Here is a 15,906-nt window from a genome sequence, read left to right as displayed (position 1 = left end):
GATTATTGTGTGGATGCTAAACATCAAGCTTAATTGTGGCATAAAAAACCAAGTTAGTTTTTATGGATATGAAGCATTGGTTCTTGGCAATCATGGATGTTTAACCACTATAGCGAAAAGTGACCGAAGCATGATGTAGGTTCAGTTGAAAGGAAGAACCTACCAACCCTGAACAAGGGGAAAGCATTCCTATAGTAGGCATATGATCTAATTTACACGTTTTACATTCTACAAGAATTGAACTTGTGTTGCTCTATCTGACTGATCTAAGGATGCTATGCATTACAAACACTTCTAGGAGACAGAGAATGATAGAACCAAAAGTTATGGGATTTTCAGTGTGGTCAACGTGGCAATAATGACTAAAAGGAGGGTAGAAACTCCCTCACAAGTTCCCCCCATTGCCTTTCGTTCCCTGGGGACCCTAGGAGAAACATGCTTCATGATTTCCCAAATTCCCAAAGAGGAAAATAGCTTGCTTTTTAGTGTAGTTAGGTAAAACCAAAGGTTTTCAGGGTGCTAAGACTTCCTTCCCTTCTATGAAGTGGTTTGATGTACATTATGTGCTCTGTCAACTCCATTATGGATGAAATAGACAAGGATGTTGAAGGTTGGAGTTTTTGCTCATCAAGTTACCCTTGGTGAGTTAAGTGCAAGAAGTAGGTCATTGTGGCTCCTCCATTTTTTGGAGAGAGTGTTGCTTTAGCATCCACACCATGTGAGACTTTGCAATTGTTGTTGGCTAAGGTTGGTGGTGAGGCTTTGCATTTGCCGATTTTTTAAGGCACCCAAATACAACCATACATATATTGTCATGTGAGGTCCTTGAGCATGGAATAGGAACCTGGGCACCCATCTTTTCTGGACCTTTTGGATTGGGAGTTGGTGCCATTGCTATTGAGATTTCTTCTTTTATGTAGTCTTAGGGGGCCTTGTGGATTTCTTTAAAATCCACACTTCAACATTGTTACTTTCTTAGTACCCCTTAGCTTGTAATAAGTTCTTTGGAACCCATAATGTTTAAGTTGGTAGAGGTTAATATCTAGCTTTTGTGGGTTGCTATGGAAGAGGTAGCTGGGTACCCTTCTTTCTAGAGTTTTAAGATCTGCACATTAAGTGCATGGCCTCATTTTAGCACGCTAGCCAAATTGGATTTCCACCCTTGTGGTAATCTTGCGCTACAAACAACTATTTTTCAACACATCTTTTGATGCTTTGTAGGTCTCAATAATGATTTCCATGGTGGAGTTACCTTCTTTGGTGGATTTAAAGGCTTGGTGCCCTTCTTGGCCTAAGCTTGCGAGGAAACACTAGTGTCTTCATCAACATAGAGGGCATGTCTTAGCAATGGTAGTTATTGGAGTGGCTATACCCTTCATCATGGGGGACTATCAACATAGAGGGCATGTCTTAGCAATGGTAGTTATTGGAGTGGCTATACCCTTGGGAGGAGGGTCTATGATGTTGAGGGTTACACGGGGTTATCCTTTATAGAGTAAGATTTGATCTTCATTACTGTGTTGATAAGAGTCATGGGACATGTTGTGGAATGGTTGTCAACTACAAGGTTATTGAGTTGGAGATAGGAGCATGTTTGTTAAAGTTGAAGGAATAGTGGATTTATCAGGGAGGTGTGTTGATGGAGAAGGCATGTCTTTAAGTAAAGAGATGTTTCTGGGAGAAATTTAGTAGCCTTTTATGTTGAGCATCATAGAGATCATTCAATGTTATATCTTCAGCCTCAAAATGGTACCACTAACTCTGTTTTGTTGAGCTTTAAGGTGATTGTATTGCTAAAATAACAATTAAATAAACATATTCACAACATATCTAAAACAAGGAAATAGAAAAAACAAGGAAACTGTTTTTTTTATATAAATCTTCTTCTTCTTCACTCACCACATGCAAGAAGTGAACACATCACTCACTACACCAGTAGGCTATGGAATGCTCCAAAGAAAAAATGAGGAAGTAAGACTATAGGAACATAATGGCGCCTCCCGATAGTGACATAAAAAATGTTATGGGTCCGACTGCTCTTTGGCTCTCTCTAAAATTCTCTCTCTCTCTCTCTCTCTCTCTCTCTCTCTCTCTCTCTTATTCATAAAGAATACAAGAACAAGATGCGACATGTATCAATTGGGAAACTTACCAATGTGTTGTAGTGGCTTGATTTCTTATACAATGCTTAATCCCATAATATATGCATTATATACATTCACATGGGATTCATTCTAGCTTGTTACCACACATACTTGGTATGAGAATCCCTATAAGTATTATGTCAAACCATCCAAGTTATAGATTTGGACACCGTTACTTCATAGCTTGATCATACATATTTTTTAGTGTGTTTGTATTTGCTTTTTGATATAGAATGTTAGTGGTAGTATATGTTAATCCTAGAATGGGTTAACAACAATAGACCCTTTGCATACCTCTATAAGAAGATATAAATTATGGGTTTAGGAGGTTCTTTGCACTTCTTATCTTTGATCAATGATATTATAAAAAGATTTGGGTTTGCTTCCTCAAGGAAAAATCACAAGATTTTGAGAAGTTTAAAGATTGGATTGCAACAGTCAAAGTAGAAATAGGCACACATAGGTAATGAAGCTCCTGACATATTAGATTAGGGAGGCAAGAAGGCATTGATGCTTTTTATGCAAGGGGCATGGGATTTAGTGATAGCTTACCGACTCATAGTGCATAGCAAAATGGAGTTTGCTGAGTGACGCCTAATTACCACTATGTTCGTAGCATGACAGTTCTGTGAATGTCCATTTCCTTGCCCTCTATCCCATGCATGAAAAATACATCCCATTGCACCCCAACTTTTGACACATACCCATGCATTAAACCTATCCTATTTCAATTGAAAAACTTTAATAAAATATATGCAAGCTCTATGCCAGTCCCATGTTAACCAAAAAAATCACTACATGTATATACGTTTTAACGCTTGATATTTAACATTTATGATATTAGAACTTTAAATGTGTATATAAAAAATCACTCTCTTTCTAGAGGGGGTGAGAGAGGGGAAAATACATTCCACCTATTTTTTCAAAGACTACATAACAAATAATTGCTTAGTCGTGCTTTTACTACGAAAGGTGAGGCCTTAATTCAATTTTAATCAACAAATTAAGAATTGAAGCCAAGGTGAAGCCTTAATTCAATTTTAATCAATCCGTGGACTATTTTTATTTCAATTTAGAGCCTTACGAGCTATATACGATTGTGCACGGGGGGAGGTTCAAGCGCGAGTTTTCGATCGTAGCAGGAATGCGTGGGTTTTTGATCGGTTGACGAGCTTGACGGGAAGCTTGTAAGTTTCACGGTATTCTGTCATGTGTGTGTGTGTGTGAGAGAGAGAGAGAGAGAGAGAGAGAGAGAGTGAGAGAGAGAGAGAGAGAGAGAGCTTGTTTGTGCTGCGAGCGACAGAGGAGATCTATTTGCTGGTTAGGGATTGTTACATACAGTGCAACATCTATTGTGCAAGCCTAGGTAAAGGTTTGCAGTACCATGTCCTAATCCCTGCAAGGGTTGTACCCACATGCAAGTTGAAGCCCTCTTGAGCAATCGACATAGTCTTTACCTTGGAAATCCATCAATCAAACTATGTGAAGTTGATCGGCCTTTAGTCATAAAAACAGCATATCACTAGGCTGGAGCGAGTTTGGATTTATTTGTCCAATGACAAGGAATATTTCATGTGGAAACCCCACTTCAGCCATCCTTCCTCGTATAGCTCTCTCACGGAATCATGCCAAAGACTTATTTGAAGTATACAAAGCTGCAATACAGGCCATTACGTTTTGTGCTTCCATGAGCACTCTTACCTAGCCAAAAGTTGTGGAAACCCCATTTCTCAGGAGGAGCGGTGTCTTGTTTCCTAATCTCACCCGATAATTTTCCCACGATTTTTTTTCGTCGCGACTAGCTTAAAGCCCAAGACCGCCTGTAGAGGTGCATTTCATCCACCTGTAGGCTATGAAGTAAATGAGATCTTTGTAAGTTGGTGAGGTGCAAGAGACCAAAAGAGTCTATGAGACGAAAAGTGATACATGTAATCCATGAGTAAATTGGTTGTAAAAAAAACATGAAAAAAGTCATTGGCCAAAGGAAACAAGGCCCGGGCCCCTCGTACTACACAGGTCTTGTCTATATACAATCAAATGGGTAGAACTCATCCTATGTCACCCTCCTCCTGACTGGAGTACAAAGCATTAATGTCCACCTCTTGTGACGATGCCTCTCTATGGTGTTGAAGTATGTCCTAGTTTTGGAGCTAGCGGATGGAGTTTCTAGATCTCTGAGTTCCAGGGTGTCTAGCTTTTTGGAGGAATTGTGCCCTCTCTTTGATTACTCCATGTATGCCCAGGGCCAGGGGTTCGTGAGATTGGGTGTGTCGTCCGTGTTGGGTTACAAAGGATGGCTTCATTGAGATCTATAGGTACATGTCTCATGCGACGAGGATTGCCATTGGTCAGTTGAGGGTGTCTTCCCATCGCCTTTGGATTGAGTCATGAAGATCTTAGGGCATCCATTAAAAGAGCGGATATGCAAATGATGCATGACTAGAGAGATAGTGACAAAGAAGCATTACTTGTGTGCAGATGTGTCAAAAGTGCGCAGCGGAAAGCGTGAGACATAGGCACAGAGAGAGAGAAAACGAATCTGCATAACGATGAAAAAGCAATGATACAAACAGCCCTGTGCAAGGGGTGGTCCCTGTAAGTGAGGGCATGATGAGCAACAGCAGAAACTGGGGATGAATGTGCTAACACAACTCCCCTGAGGGAGGACCCGGGCCTGGAAGCCCCTGTCAAGATGTCTACAAGTGAGTAAGAGCCTAGCCTTATATAGTCACTACTGGAGCTGGCCGACTTGCTCCAGTAGTGACTTATATAGTCACTACTGGACTTGCTCTAGAAAAAAGACCCACTACCGGACAAAATAAACATGTGAAAATGGGTAACCAACCCTACAACCAAGGGCCCTGAGTAGAGGGAAAAATATAGTGCTGCCCGGGATAAATCCGGGCACCCCTAATACACAACTTGGGCACACTACTAGGAGATGAATAATGCTAACACCCCCTCTCAGATCCTGGGAGAGAAACCGATCCAAGGAGCTGGAAAAGGAAACCTCCAAAGCAAGTCGAGAAGTCGATCTGCTCCCGCCTGTTCCACTTACTTCAAGAAACTGCTCCCGATCCAAAAGTCAAGCAAAATCCAAAAAATGAACCACTAGATGTTCTCAGTCCACACAATGTGCTCCCTCTTTAGCCCAAGAAAGGATGTTATCTGACTCTCTACCTCCAAGAAAAAATCTGCTCCTTAGAGAACACCGCCAAACTATCTCCCTGTTGGCACCCCCTCTAGACACCCTAGAGGCCCACAATGTCTACATCAGCCCTGGTACAACTCTCCTAAATTTTAGGAGTGTGGTCCTTTGTATTCTAGGATAATCCCCCATTCCCAAAGCTTGTACTTTCCAAATATTTAAACATCCTGGAGTCCACCAGACCCCTTTCAGACTGGGAAATGTCCAGGTTGGTGACAGTGGAACTCTATTACGAGGGGAGAACTCCATTTTTGGGGAGGCGCCTGCTTTCTGGTGCATGGAAGGAGCTTGTCAACTGGTTCTACAGCTTCCTACAGCCAACTACCACTACCGACCGCGAGGGAACTCACCCAGGTGTGTGCCAGGGTTGGTCGACTTCTTCTAGGAGCTTTCCTACTGCTGGCCGGGTATTTACAGTCCTAAAAATCTGCTGGTCAAGGCACTGGAAAGAGCGGAAGAGCTGGCCAATTTGTGGAGAGGGGATTCCCTTGCTGATCGGAGACCTTCAGGCTTGTGAAGAACTGCTGCTGGTCGACTTCCCTTGTGGCTTCTGAGAGCTGGTCGACTGCTGCAAACAGCCCTCCAAGGCCGCACAGGTCGTAGCTGGGGACTTGCCGAACACCGTATGCGAGCCACGAATGGCTACAAGCATACAACCAGGAAAGCAAGCTCAAACAAAATGCAAAGGTGTGTCACTCACCGCTCTAACCGCCGCCGTGAAGGATTCCCGCGTCGCAGTGAAGAAGGAGCCGCCGTCGCCGCTCTACTGCCTCTCCGCCGCCGTGCCGCTACACAGTGCTCGATCGCTCTCTCACTCTCTCTCTCTCTCTCACACACACACGCAGGAGAAGGAAACCAAGGAGATAAGGCAAGAGCACTCTTGTATTCACAACACATGAGAATGAGGGTTTTAGAGTTACATTTGACTCTTATAGGTGACTTGGCCGTTCACACATGGGCGCCCATACATGGCCGGCCGATCCTAATCCTTACCCTGCTGATATTCAAGGTGCGCCTCTCATCGGCGATCACCCAATCCCTTTATCCTTAACATATGGTGCCGACAAGCCCGGCCCATGACTCAAAATATTTAAATTAATGACGTAAAACATAGTACGTCTCAATGTCCGTCATAGGTTAACATGCCCTCCTTCCTGATGTAGATTCCGTCCTCGGAAGCTATGGTATGGTAAGCTCGATAAGGTTGTTGTGGTAGACCGTCTGTAAAACAGGGAAGTAGAGTGAAAGTATGCTGGAATTCAAAAGATATAAAGTGTATAAATTCAAGCATGTTAGACTTATAACTGGCCTAAGTCAAGGAAAATAACCAAGCTTAATAAATAAACAGATGACCACAATGTGTCTACTCTAAGAACAAGTTAATACCACGAGCCTAGGGACACAAGAAACATCAAAGTTACAGGAGCCTTTTGCTTTTATTTCTTTATGCACTTGACAATTTTTACACACAATGGCGACCTCCCTAAGGCAAAACTAACATCGATCCTGGTACCATGTTTAACACAAGGCATTATCCAGGAATCTATTAGTTCACTTTAGGCAAGGCTACCCCCTACCAACCAAGGCATCGGTCTGGAGTAGAATACTCCTCGCCTACCAAGTATCAATAAGGCGATAGGCCAACATTAAAGCACATCATAGACTTGTATTGCCATTTATTGTAGGCTTTTTAAAAAAAAAAAAAATTTCTTTTGATCTTCGCTCCTGAACTATAATTTGTCTTGCATCCTTTCGACAAAGGGGTAAAAGCTATGTCCTAGAGGTCAACACACACATGGCCAGGTGTCAAACATTAAGATGGTTTGACCCTAGACCTAAGACAATCGTATTCCAAGGTTAACTAAAGACGTCATGCTGTCTAGGAATATATCCAATAAAGTTAAGCTCATTAATGATTTACACTAGCACGTCACGTCAAGCAACTTCAAAAACTAAGTAGTACATTGACAATTTCCATGTGGTCATGCATTATAGTTCATGCAATTAATTGAACAGTAAAAACGAAAGAGAGTGGGTATGGAAGAATTACACCTGTATTTTGGAGATCTTCTTGATTCGATGAGAAAAATGCTTGCAATTTGATGAGATATTTATGTATGAGCGTTGCGGCTATCTCAGGACTTGAAAGCAAACCCACCTCAAACTTTTCAACCTGTACAATCAACTAACAAGCACTATACCTCGAGAGGCACATCAGTGTGAAAAATTAAAGACTCGTTTAAGGAATCCAAACTAGAAAAAACTTGAAAACACTAACCTACCTACCAGTCACCACACTACTACTGAGGATACGGTAAGAGGATGTTGTAGAGTCCTGGCTCTAGCCCTAAGGCTAAGCCTCTATCCGCATCATCCAAATAAATAAAGTCAACCTCAGTAGTGCCATGAGTTTCATCCGTCCATTCATCATTGTCAGATATTTCCTTTTCATTTTTCCATCTATATAAACTCATCAAGAATGTAACCATGCGAGGATACTCATCTTGTGGAAAAGGAAAGCATTGGGCTATCGGGGATATTTCCTCTACGGAGTAGAGGTCAGTCATGGTCAATAGGCGAATTAGCCATTCTAATTCCTCAACATTTTCCTCTCTGGCTAGTACATCTATATGATCCCATTCAGTTTCAATTACAGGATAGCACATGTGAAATATCTGAGAAAGGTACAGATGATACCTCTCAGAGTCTCACCAAAGGTGGGAGTGGATGAAGTGTATGATGATCGTGCATCTGCCATATCTGCAAACACAGATATAGCATCAGTAGGTTTATGACAGGTCAATCCAGTTCTTGATTGTATATACGGATATTTTTGCTCTTAATGTGCTCTTGCTCTTTTTACTATTTTTTGCTTTTCTTTTCTTTTCTTTGTATGAAGCTATATATATACATCCCCTTGAATTTGGCAATTACATGGTCAGGGGAGAAGGTTAAGGAGGAAGCATTAGAATGTCGAGCGTAAGTAAATGCTCCCCCTTTCCTTGGGTAGATCATATTATTTGCAATGATGTTGCAGCCTCTTGGAACCAATTTGTCCAGCGGGTCATAGGTTGTGATGTGGGCAGATAGCTTTTTATGACCCTTGTGGCCACATCCAATTGCAGAGATGGTAGTGTACGCTCCCATTGACGAATGGAGGAAATGGTTTCCGACGATACTATTACAAGGGGAGACGTAGACTCATCGGTTTTTTGTTGGGTGTTGACAAGAGTAGGTGTAGAGCATGTAGAAACTTCTATATGAGCGTGTGCCTGGCATGAGGAGCTAGAAGCTTCATGTGGCTCCCCCCTTCCTGAGCTAGGTGGTAATGATCGATATCGTTTGGGAATCCAAACTAACTCTGGAAGAAGTGGTGCGGAGCACTCTGTTACCTTTCCCTTACCACGGTCTTGAATTGTCATTGGGGTGGCAACAATTGGTTTGCAAGGTTTTACAGGTGATGTAGAGGGATTCAGCTTGCTGCTTATGTTTAGGGACCCAAATCTGGTCATTCCCCTCGTAGTACCCTTGGGCTACTAATAATTTTTTAGGGATCCATCGCGATGTTACATTGCCCTTTCTCGGGTGGGTAGCTGCTTTCCTTTTACGAGGCTTCTTGGTGGCTGAACGAGATTGAGCAGGGGAAGTAGCTATTAACGAAGCTTTTGGGACCCATTTGTATGTGTTTTTTGGCATAGTAAGCGGAGCTTTAGAGACCACCCTGCATGTTTCCACTCTTGGCGTTCAAGCGTTAGAGGGGTGGCAAACAATCAAAGATGGTTTTGCTAATGGACTTTGTGATTTTTCATTATCTAGCATTTGAGTGGATGACTTAGGTGCGGGATTTTAAGCGGTCAGACCTAGTGTTGGTTCTTGCGTTGTGACTCGTCTAGTTGTCCAATCGATATTGCACTTGGCGGCCATCATCCATTTGCGCCCTAAGTTTATAGTCCCTTCCATGGTACCCGCAGGCATAACCAAAAAGCTTTGAATTACGGTTCCCTTGTCATAGGCAACCGGAGTGTGCAGAACTCCTGAGACGGGGTTTTTTTCTTGTTGATTCCTTGAACTTGGATAGCACTCCTGGATAAAGATGGTTTTCCAAGTTGATACCACACGCCATATGATAGCAAATTGTGTTGAGCTCCTGTATCCAATAATGCATTATACAGCACCTCCCCGTAAGGACTCTGTAACTCAATTGGGTATCTGAGAGGCGGGTCAGATTCCAGTGAATCCTCGTCTGCCTCCTCGAAAAATGCTTGTGTAATCCCCAAGTTGGCTTCCCGTTGGTGCCTAGCACGCTGTTGACGTTCTTTGGCTTCAATTCTTGCTTGTATCTTTTTAAGCTCAACTTGTTCTTTAGTTGTCTTCTTTTGATGGATTGCATGTAACTCCTCTTGGCTCAGGGGGTCATAGTACCTTTTGAATTTACTCCCATTAAGGAATCCAATGGTTTCAACTCCGTCGAGAGTCTCCACTCGGATGTACCTTGCGGGGTAATTTCACATACTCGATACGGTCCCTTACTAGCATATTTGAGCTTCTTCTTTTCGTTACGCACTCCATACATCAGGACTTTATCCCCAACCTTGATGTCCTTGTCCTTCAGGTGGCGATCAAACCATTTTTTCCTTCTATCCTTCTCCACAAGGGCATTGTATACAGCCAATTGTCTTTCTTTGTTTAGCCGCTCAAGGATATATAAACGCTGTACTAAGGGATTACCATCCCAACCCTCTTGAGTAGCAACACGAAGACTAGGAATGACGAATTTCCACGGCATGACTGCTTCTTGGCCGTACACCATTTTGAATGGTGTGCAATTAATAGCCACTTTGTACGCAGTACGATAGGCCCATAAAGCTGTTGTAAGCTTTAGATCCCAATCTGTGCGACGAGCTTCAACTGTCTTTGTCAAAACAGAGATTAAGGTCTTGTTGGTACTCTCGGCTTGGCCATTTGCTTGCGGATAGTAAGGAGTAGATTTATGATGGGATATCATGAAATTTGTTGTGAGCTCCTTAATCACTTCATTTATAAAATGCGTACCATTGTCGCTCACAAGTTCAAAAGAACAACCGAAGCGTGTGATTATATTTTCAAAGAGGAACTTGGCTGTTGTCCTTGCATCTGCCTTACGTGTCGCCTTCGCTTCAGTCCATTTGGTCATATAGTCAGTGGCCACAATAATATAGCGAGATTGTGTGTTTCGGGCCGCTGGGCTAATTGGACCTACAAAGTCTAAATCCCACTTTTCAAATGGTTGGTTTACTTTGATTGGATGTAGGGGCATCTGATCTTTCCGTTGGGGTTTATTGTATCGTTGGCATTCATCGCAACCCTTCACAAAGAGTGATGCATCTTGGAACATAGTGGGCCACCAATACCCTGATTGTAAGATCTTTCGCGCAGTTAAGTCTCCTGAGAAGTGACCACCGGCTACGCCCATATGTGCCTCTTGCAAAATGTATAGATACTCATCCTCTCGGGCACAAGGCCTAAGAACGTCATCCTTTCCTCTTTTATAAAGAGTCCCGGCTATCAGGCAATAGGGTTCGCATTCTTTGATCAGCTTTCGAGCTAGATCCTTACGAAGCTCCTTGGGTGGAAAGCCATTAACCAAAAAGTTAAACAATCTTCTCACTCCATTCAGGCATTGTCTCCACCATGAACAGGGAAGTGTTAGGTAAGTCATCATCAACCCCCGTAGGAGCCTCACCATTAGGTATGCCAAATGATCAGCCATAACATGTTTTTTGCCAGGTCTCACAACAACAGTGAAATCAAACTCAAGAAGAATCAATAGCCATCGTGTGATTCTTCCTGTGGAGCATGGTTTGTTTACCAGATACAACAATGCTTGATGATCCACATAGAAAACAAACTGGTGGCAAGGAGGTAATAACGAAATTTCCTTACTGCATATATCATTGCCAACCCTTCTCGCTCCGTAGTGGTGTAGTTCATCTCAGCATCGTTCAACTGGCGACTGGCAAAGCTAATGGGGTAGTCTAGCTTGTGTTCTCCAGGTTGAGTTAACACACACCCAATAGCAAAGTTTGATGCATCAATATGCACATGGAAGAGTAAATCCCAGTTAGGTATTCTCAAGATTGGAGCACTCGCCAAGGCCTTCTTTAATAGCTCATAGGCACGGTCACATTCTTCGGTCCAAATAAACTCGATGAGAAGCTTATACAATGGTCGAGCTATCTCGGCGAAGAAGAGAATAAACCTTAGATAATAACCAACGTGGCCCATAAAGCGTTGGACTCCCTTGTAGTTGGTGGGTGGTGGCAATTCCAGAATGACCTTGATTTTACTCTCGTCCGTGGAAATCCCATTTTTGGACACTATGCCCTAAGATAACTCCGTGTTTAACCCAGAATTAGCATTTGAAAGGATTCAAGGAGATGCGATATAATCTACACCTTTCAAATATTTTTCGTAAACACATCAAGTGCTCATCCCAAGAGGAATGAACACAAAGATCATCTAAGAAAGCTTCACAGAAGTCCCTTAGATATTCCTTAAAGGTCGTGTTTATCAATCGTTGGAATGTTGCAGGTGCATTGGTCAAGCCAAAGGCCATGACGCGAAAGGCAAACACTCCAAACTCCGTGATAAATGCTGTTTTAGCTTGGTCCTCGACTGTAATTGTGATCTGATTGTAACCTGAGTACCCATCTAAAAAGCTATATGCCTCCTTGCCTGCCACTCTTTCAAACACATGTTCAGAATATGGCAAGGGGTAATGATCCCTTCTGGTGGCTGCATTAACCTTTTTGAGATCAACGCACACTCTGAGTTTCCCATTCTTCTTTGGTATGATGACTATCGGAGAAACCCATTCTGAGTGCTCAATAGGGTATATGAATCCACATTTTACAAGCTTTTCAATTTCCTCTTATACAATCTTTGCGTACTTAGGATTCATTGGGTAGGGACGTTGCTGGACTGGTTTAGCAGTGCTAATCATTGGAATCGTGTGTTGCACCACCGAGGTGGAACACCCTTCATATCATGATATGTCCAAGCAAATATGTCCTTGAATTCTTTAAGAAGCTTTGTAAGTGCAGCTTCTTCCGCCTTGGTGAGGTCTTGAGCAATAAAAACTGGTTTAGACTCCTCACCCGGATCTGCTAAGTCTATCTCCTTAACTACCGCAGGGCCATCGTAGACACCGCTACTCCCATTGGTAGGCGTTCGTTGGGCTTTTGTGTAGACCACTTTACGTTCCCCTGTTGGTGAATGATTTGAAATGCTCAGGTGCGCGGTGTAAGTCTACTGGTTCTTGTTGTGCCCGGCTTTTTTCTTTTAATTCCGCCTCCTTTTGTTGTTGAGCTAACTCTTGGTTTTGCCGCCTTCTTGCAGTACGACTTAGTTTTGGCTTCTCTTCGATTTCTAATTGGGCGACGTCATGAGGTTGCGGAATACACCACATGACACTTTGGAGGTATTGTCTCCAATTATCCGCTAACTTCCGATGAGCGTCAATAGCTCCTACATAACTAAGCCATTCTGCAGTGGATCTCTCTTTGTTTATTGTGGTTCGCACATTAGCTCGATAGCGTTGGCGCTTATGTCTCGTTTTCTTCTTACCAAGTTTTTGTTTTTTATTTCTATCATATTCGAACTCACTTGGTCGATCTTCACTTGTGTCCCCCTCACATTCGGATGAATTGCAGGAGGTCACTGTCCTAGGCCTGAGCACCTTGCTTCCACATTTGGGTGAATATTTGATTCATCCCTCCCATCAGGCTCAGAGTCAGTTTCTTCTTGAGATTCATGCTCAGAGTTGCATTGGTCAGAGTCTTCGCTACTTTCAGTGTCAGTGGAGTTTTCCACTTTCTCGCCATCAGGAGTCAAGTGCATAACACCTATCATGTTTATTGGCACTAACGGTGGCATATCTTGCCCCTCAGGTGTTACCCAACTTGTGTCTCTATTTCCCCATGTGTCTATGGTTGCCGCTAGGTGTACCCAATCCACGTTATCCGACTCAGTCATACCCGGTAGGACATCCATATAAGGAGAATCTTTCCCATCATCAGTCTCTTTTTTGCATGTATAGCAATACCTTAATGGGGCGGAGTGAATAGTGGTATCCGATCGATTATCAATGATAACCTTGCTTCCTAAAGGATGTGCACGACCATTCTCAAGATCAACTCGAATGACAGAGTCCTGGAATTGTAGATAGACATGGTATTTCGACCAGTCATGCACCATTTGTGCTTCCCTCATGAAAGGACGTCCTAAGATCATTTGATATGACATAGGATGCTTGGAGAAATCCATTACAATGAAGGTATGTCTTACCTTGTATCCCAGAACCTTGATCTTAAGGTCCCTTAACATTCCAATAGGTTTAGCAATAGTTCCGTTTGCCATCTTAACCACTATGTTTGTGACTTCGAGGTGAGGTCTCCCCATAGATTCCCAACAGTTTTTAGTCACAATGCTCACTCCAGCACCACCATCAAGGATTCCCTTTAGAGTTAATCCCTTGGTAGTAATGGGGAGGGTGGCATTAGATTCGTCGCCTTCAAAGTACTGTCCCAACTTGTTAACAGGTATTTCCATGACCGAGTTTTCATCTAGGTTGGGTTGTAAATCCCAATGTTCCCCTTCATCTTGAAGTGTGTCGGGTCTATCCATATTTGCAAATTGTGGTAACCCCGCCTTTAGTTCTCCATTGAGAAATGCCCGAAGAGCTAAGAATAGCTCAGGATCTCCGTATAATTTGGATATGATCGTGGTTCTGATTTCGGAGGACATGAAATCCATTAGCTTAGACACATTCAACGGTACTTTTCGAGACATTGCCCCTTGACTAGGGACTGGTGAAGATGGAATCACTTCCTCTTCGATGGGGTCAGGCATTCCCTCACTAAACATTCTTTCCAGCAAGAAGGGTGGTTGTCCGCTTCCTGATGTCCTATCCTCACTTTCTTCTCGAATGATACTAGGTATAGCTAATGGTTTATGGCTCCTGTGAGGCTGAACTTGTGTAGGAAACATTGTGTCTGGAATTTGGATTTTTCTAGGGTTTGGCTCCAGTTCTCTTTGTGTTTCTTCCACCAAACCCCTTAAGTGTTGCACTTGTTCAATCTCCTCAACTGGGTTTGGGTAAGTTCCAATCTTTTTCTTGAGGGTTTTTGGCCCACGTGGCTTGTCTTGGGGAGTCTCAGTCAGTTTGGGTGGTCGAGAGGGCATTAACTGACTTGGTTGTGGGGCCGAGGAAGTTTCCTTCCGTTTCCCCTTATTTATGTACTCGCTTGATTCTCCTTCATTGAGCTCCCGAGTGGGTTCCTCCCTTAAGGTAGTGGCTTTGGTCCCCATGGTTTCTATTGAATCGGAATCATCTTCAGGATCATTCATATACACGGGGTCATCTCCTGTCCCTATGTTAGTCTTTGAACTAGGCTTGGAGCTCGTGGCATTAAGCGATCTCTTCCGCCGCGTTTTCTTTTTCTTTGCTCGAGCAATTGATGCAGTATCCCTCTCTTCGAGAATGTAGTTTTGATTTTGAAGCATTGACCGTGTAACTGCGGGTACAACGAGTGTGGTTCCTCGTACCTGGTTGGTGACCTCAACCAAATTCAATGGCGTAATCTTGGGTGCATTAGGATTATGTGGACATTGGGTAATCAAATGATCTATGCCACAACGATTACATGTAAGTACCGGCATTCCCGATGTGCTCCCTTGATTTGGTTGCATCTGAGTAGCGATCTTCTGTAGCCTATTAGGGCATTCCGCTACACGATGCGGTCCACCACACTCGTAGCATTGAAGAGGTGGTCTCCTCGCCAAGGTATTCAGGTTTTGCCCTCTTGTGGCGAGAGCAGCCGCTTGATATACAGGCTTGACTTGCCCGAAATGATCCTCCATGTAGTACTGGGGAGTCATTTCAAATGTATCAATCCCGTATGCAGCAGTGGGGTCTATCTCCTCTTCATAATCCCCACACGCACTATGTGACTCACAACCCATGTGGTTTATTGGGGTAATCCTTGGATGTGGAGGTTGTGGTCCTAGCACTGGCGGTGGTAACGGCACAGACTGGACTACATTCAGATTCCTTGGAACTATGTGCTGTGACGGTTGCTCGACAGGTTGTGCAGGCATTAGCGCGGGTACTTGAGGTGTGTTTGACCAGGCTAGTGGTGCCTGATTTGCCAACATTCACTTAAGTACTAGGCAATCTTTAGATTGATGGCCATACTTACCACATGCATTGCAATTCCCATTGAATTTGACTCTAAATGTGGGACATTCACTCGTGCTATGTGGTCCTAAGCAAACCGAACACCATTGTTGCTCTCTTCTTGGGTACATATGGCTATTTTGAGGAGCTCGATTATCCCTAAAGTATTCTTGGAGAGCCTTAGTAAGGTCGGTCACAGACATGTCGGATATCTTGGGCTCTTTGGCAATAGGTTTTACCGTCATTGGCTCGTGCCCAGATACTTGCGAACTAACGGATTTTGTCTCTGAAGACACCTTTTTACCTGCAATCATCAAGTTGTCTTCTAACTGGATTGC

At 43.3% G+C, this 15,906-nt stretch overlaps 1 protein-coding gene across 1 annotated transcript in view; it reads left to right on the top strand.

The window, feature by feature from the left end:
* The first annotated feature begins 3,112 nt into the window (after positions 1 to 3,112).
* The window catches only part of LOC147602614 (erythroid differentiation factor-like protein), a 42,056-nt gene continuing 29,262 nt past the window's right edge, over positions 3,113 to 15,906 (top strand). The window contains exon 1 of the mRNA XM_086797802.1: positions 3,113 to 3,331. The gene's annotated coding sequence lies outside the window, so the exon portion shown is untranslated. The remainder of the gene's footprint in view (positions 3,332 to 15,906) is intronic.

Source organism: Cibotium barometz, unplaced genomic scaffold (genome assembly GCF_041138505.1).
Source record: "Cibotium barometz isolate CiBa-2024 unplaced genomic scaffold, ASM4113850v1 ctg368, whole genome shotgun sequence".
Taxonomy (NCBI): Eukaryota; Viridiplantae; Streptophyta; class Polypodiopsida; order Cyatheales; family Cibotiaceae; genus Cibotium; species Cibotium barometz.
This window is presented reverse-complemented; position numbering and strand designations above follow the sequence as displayed.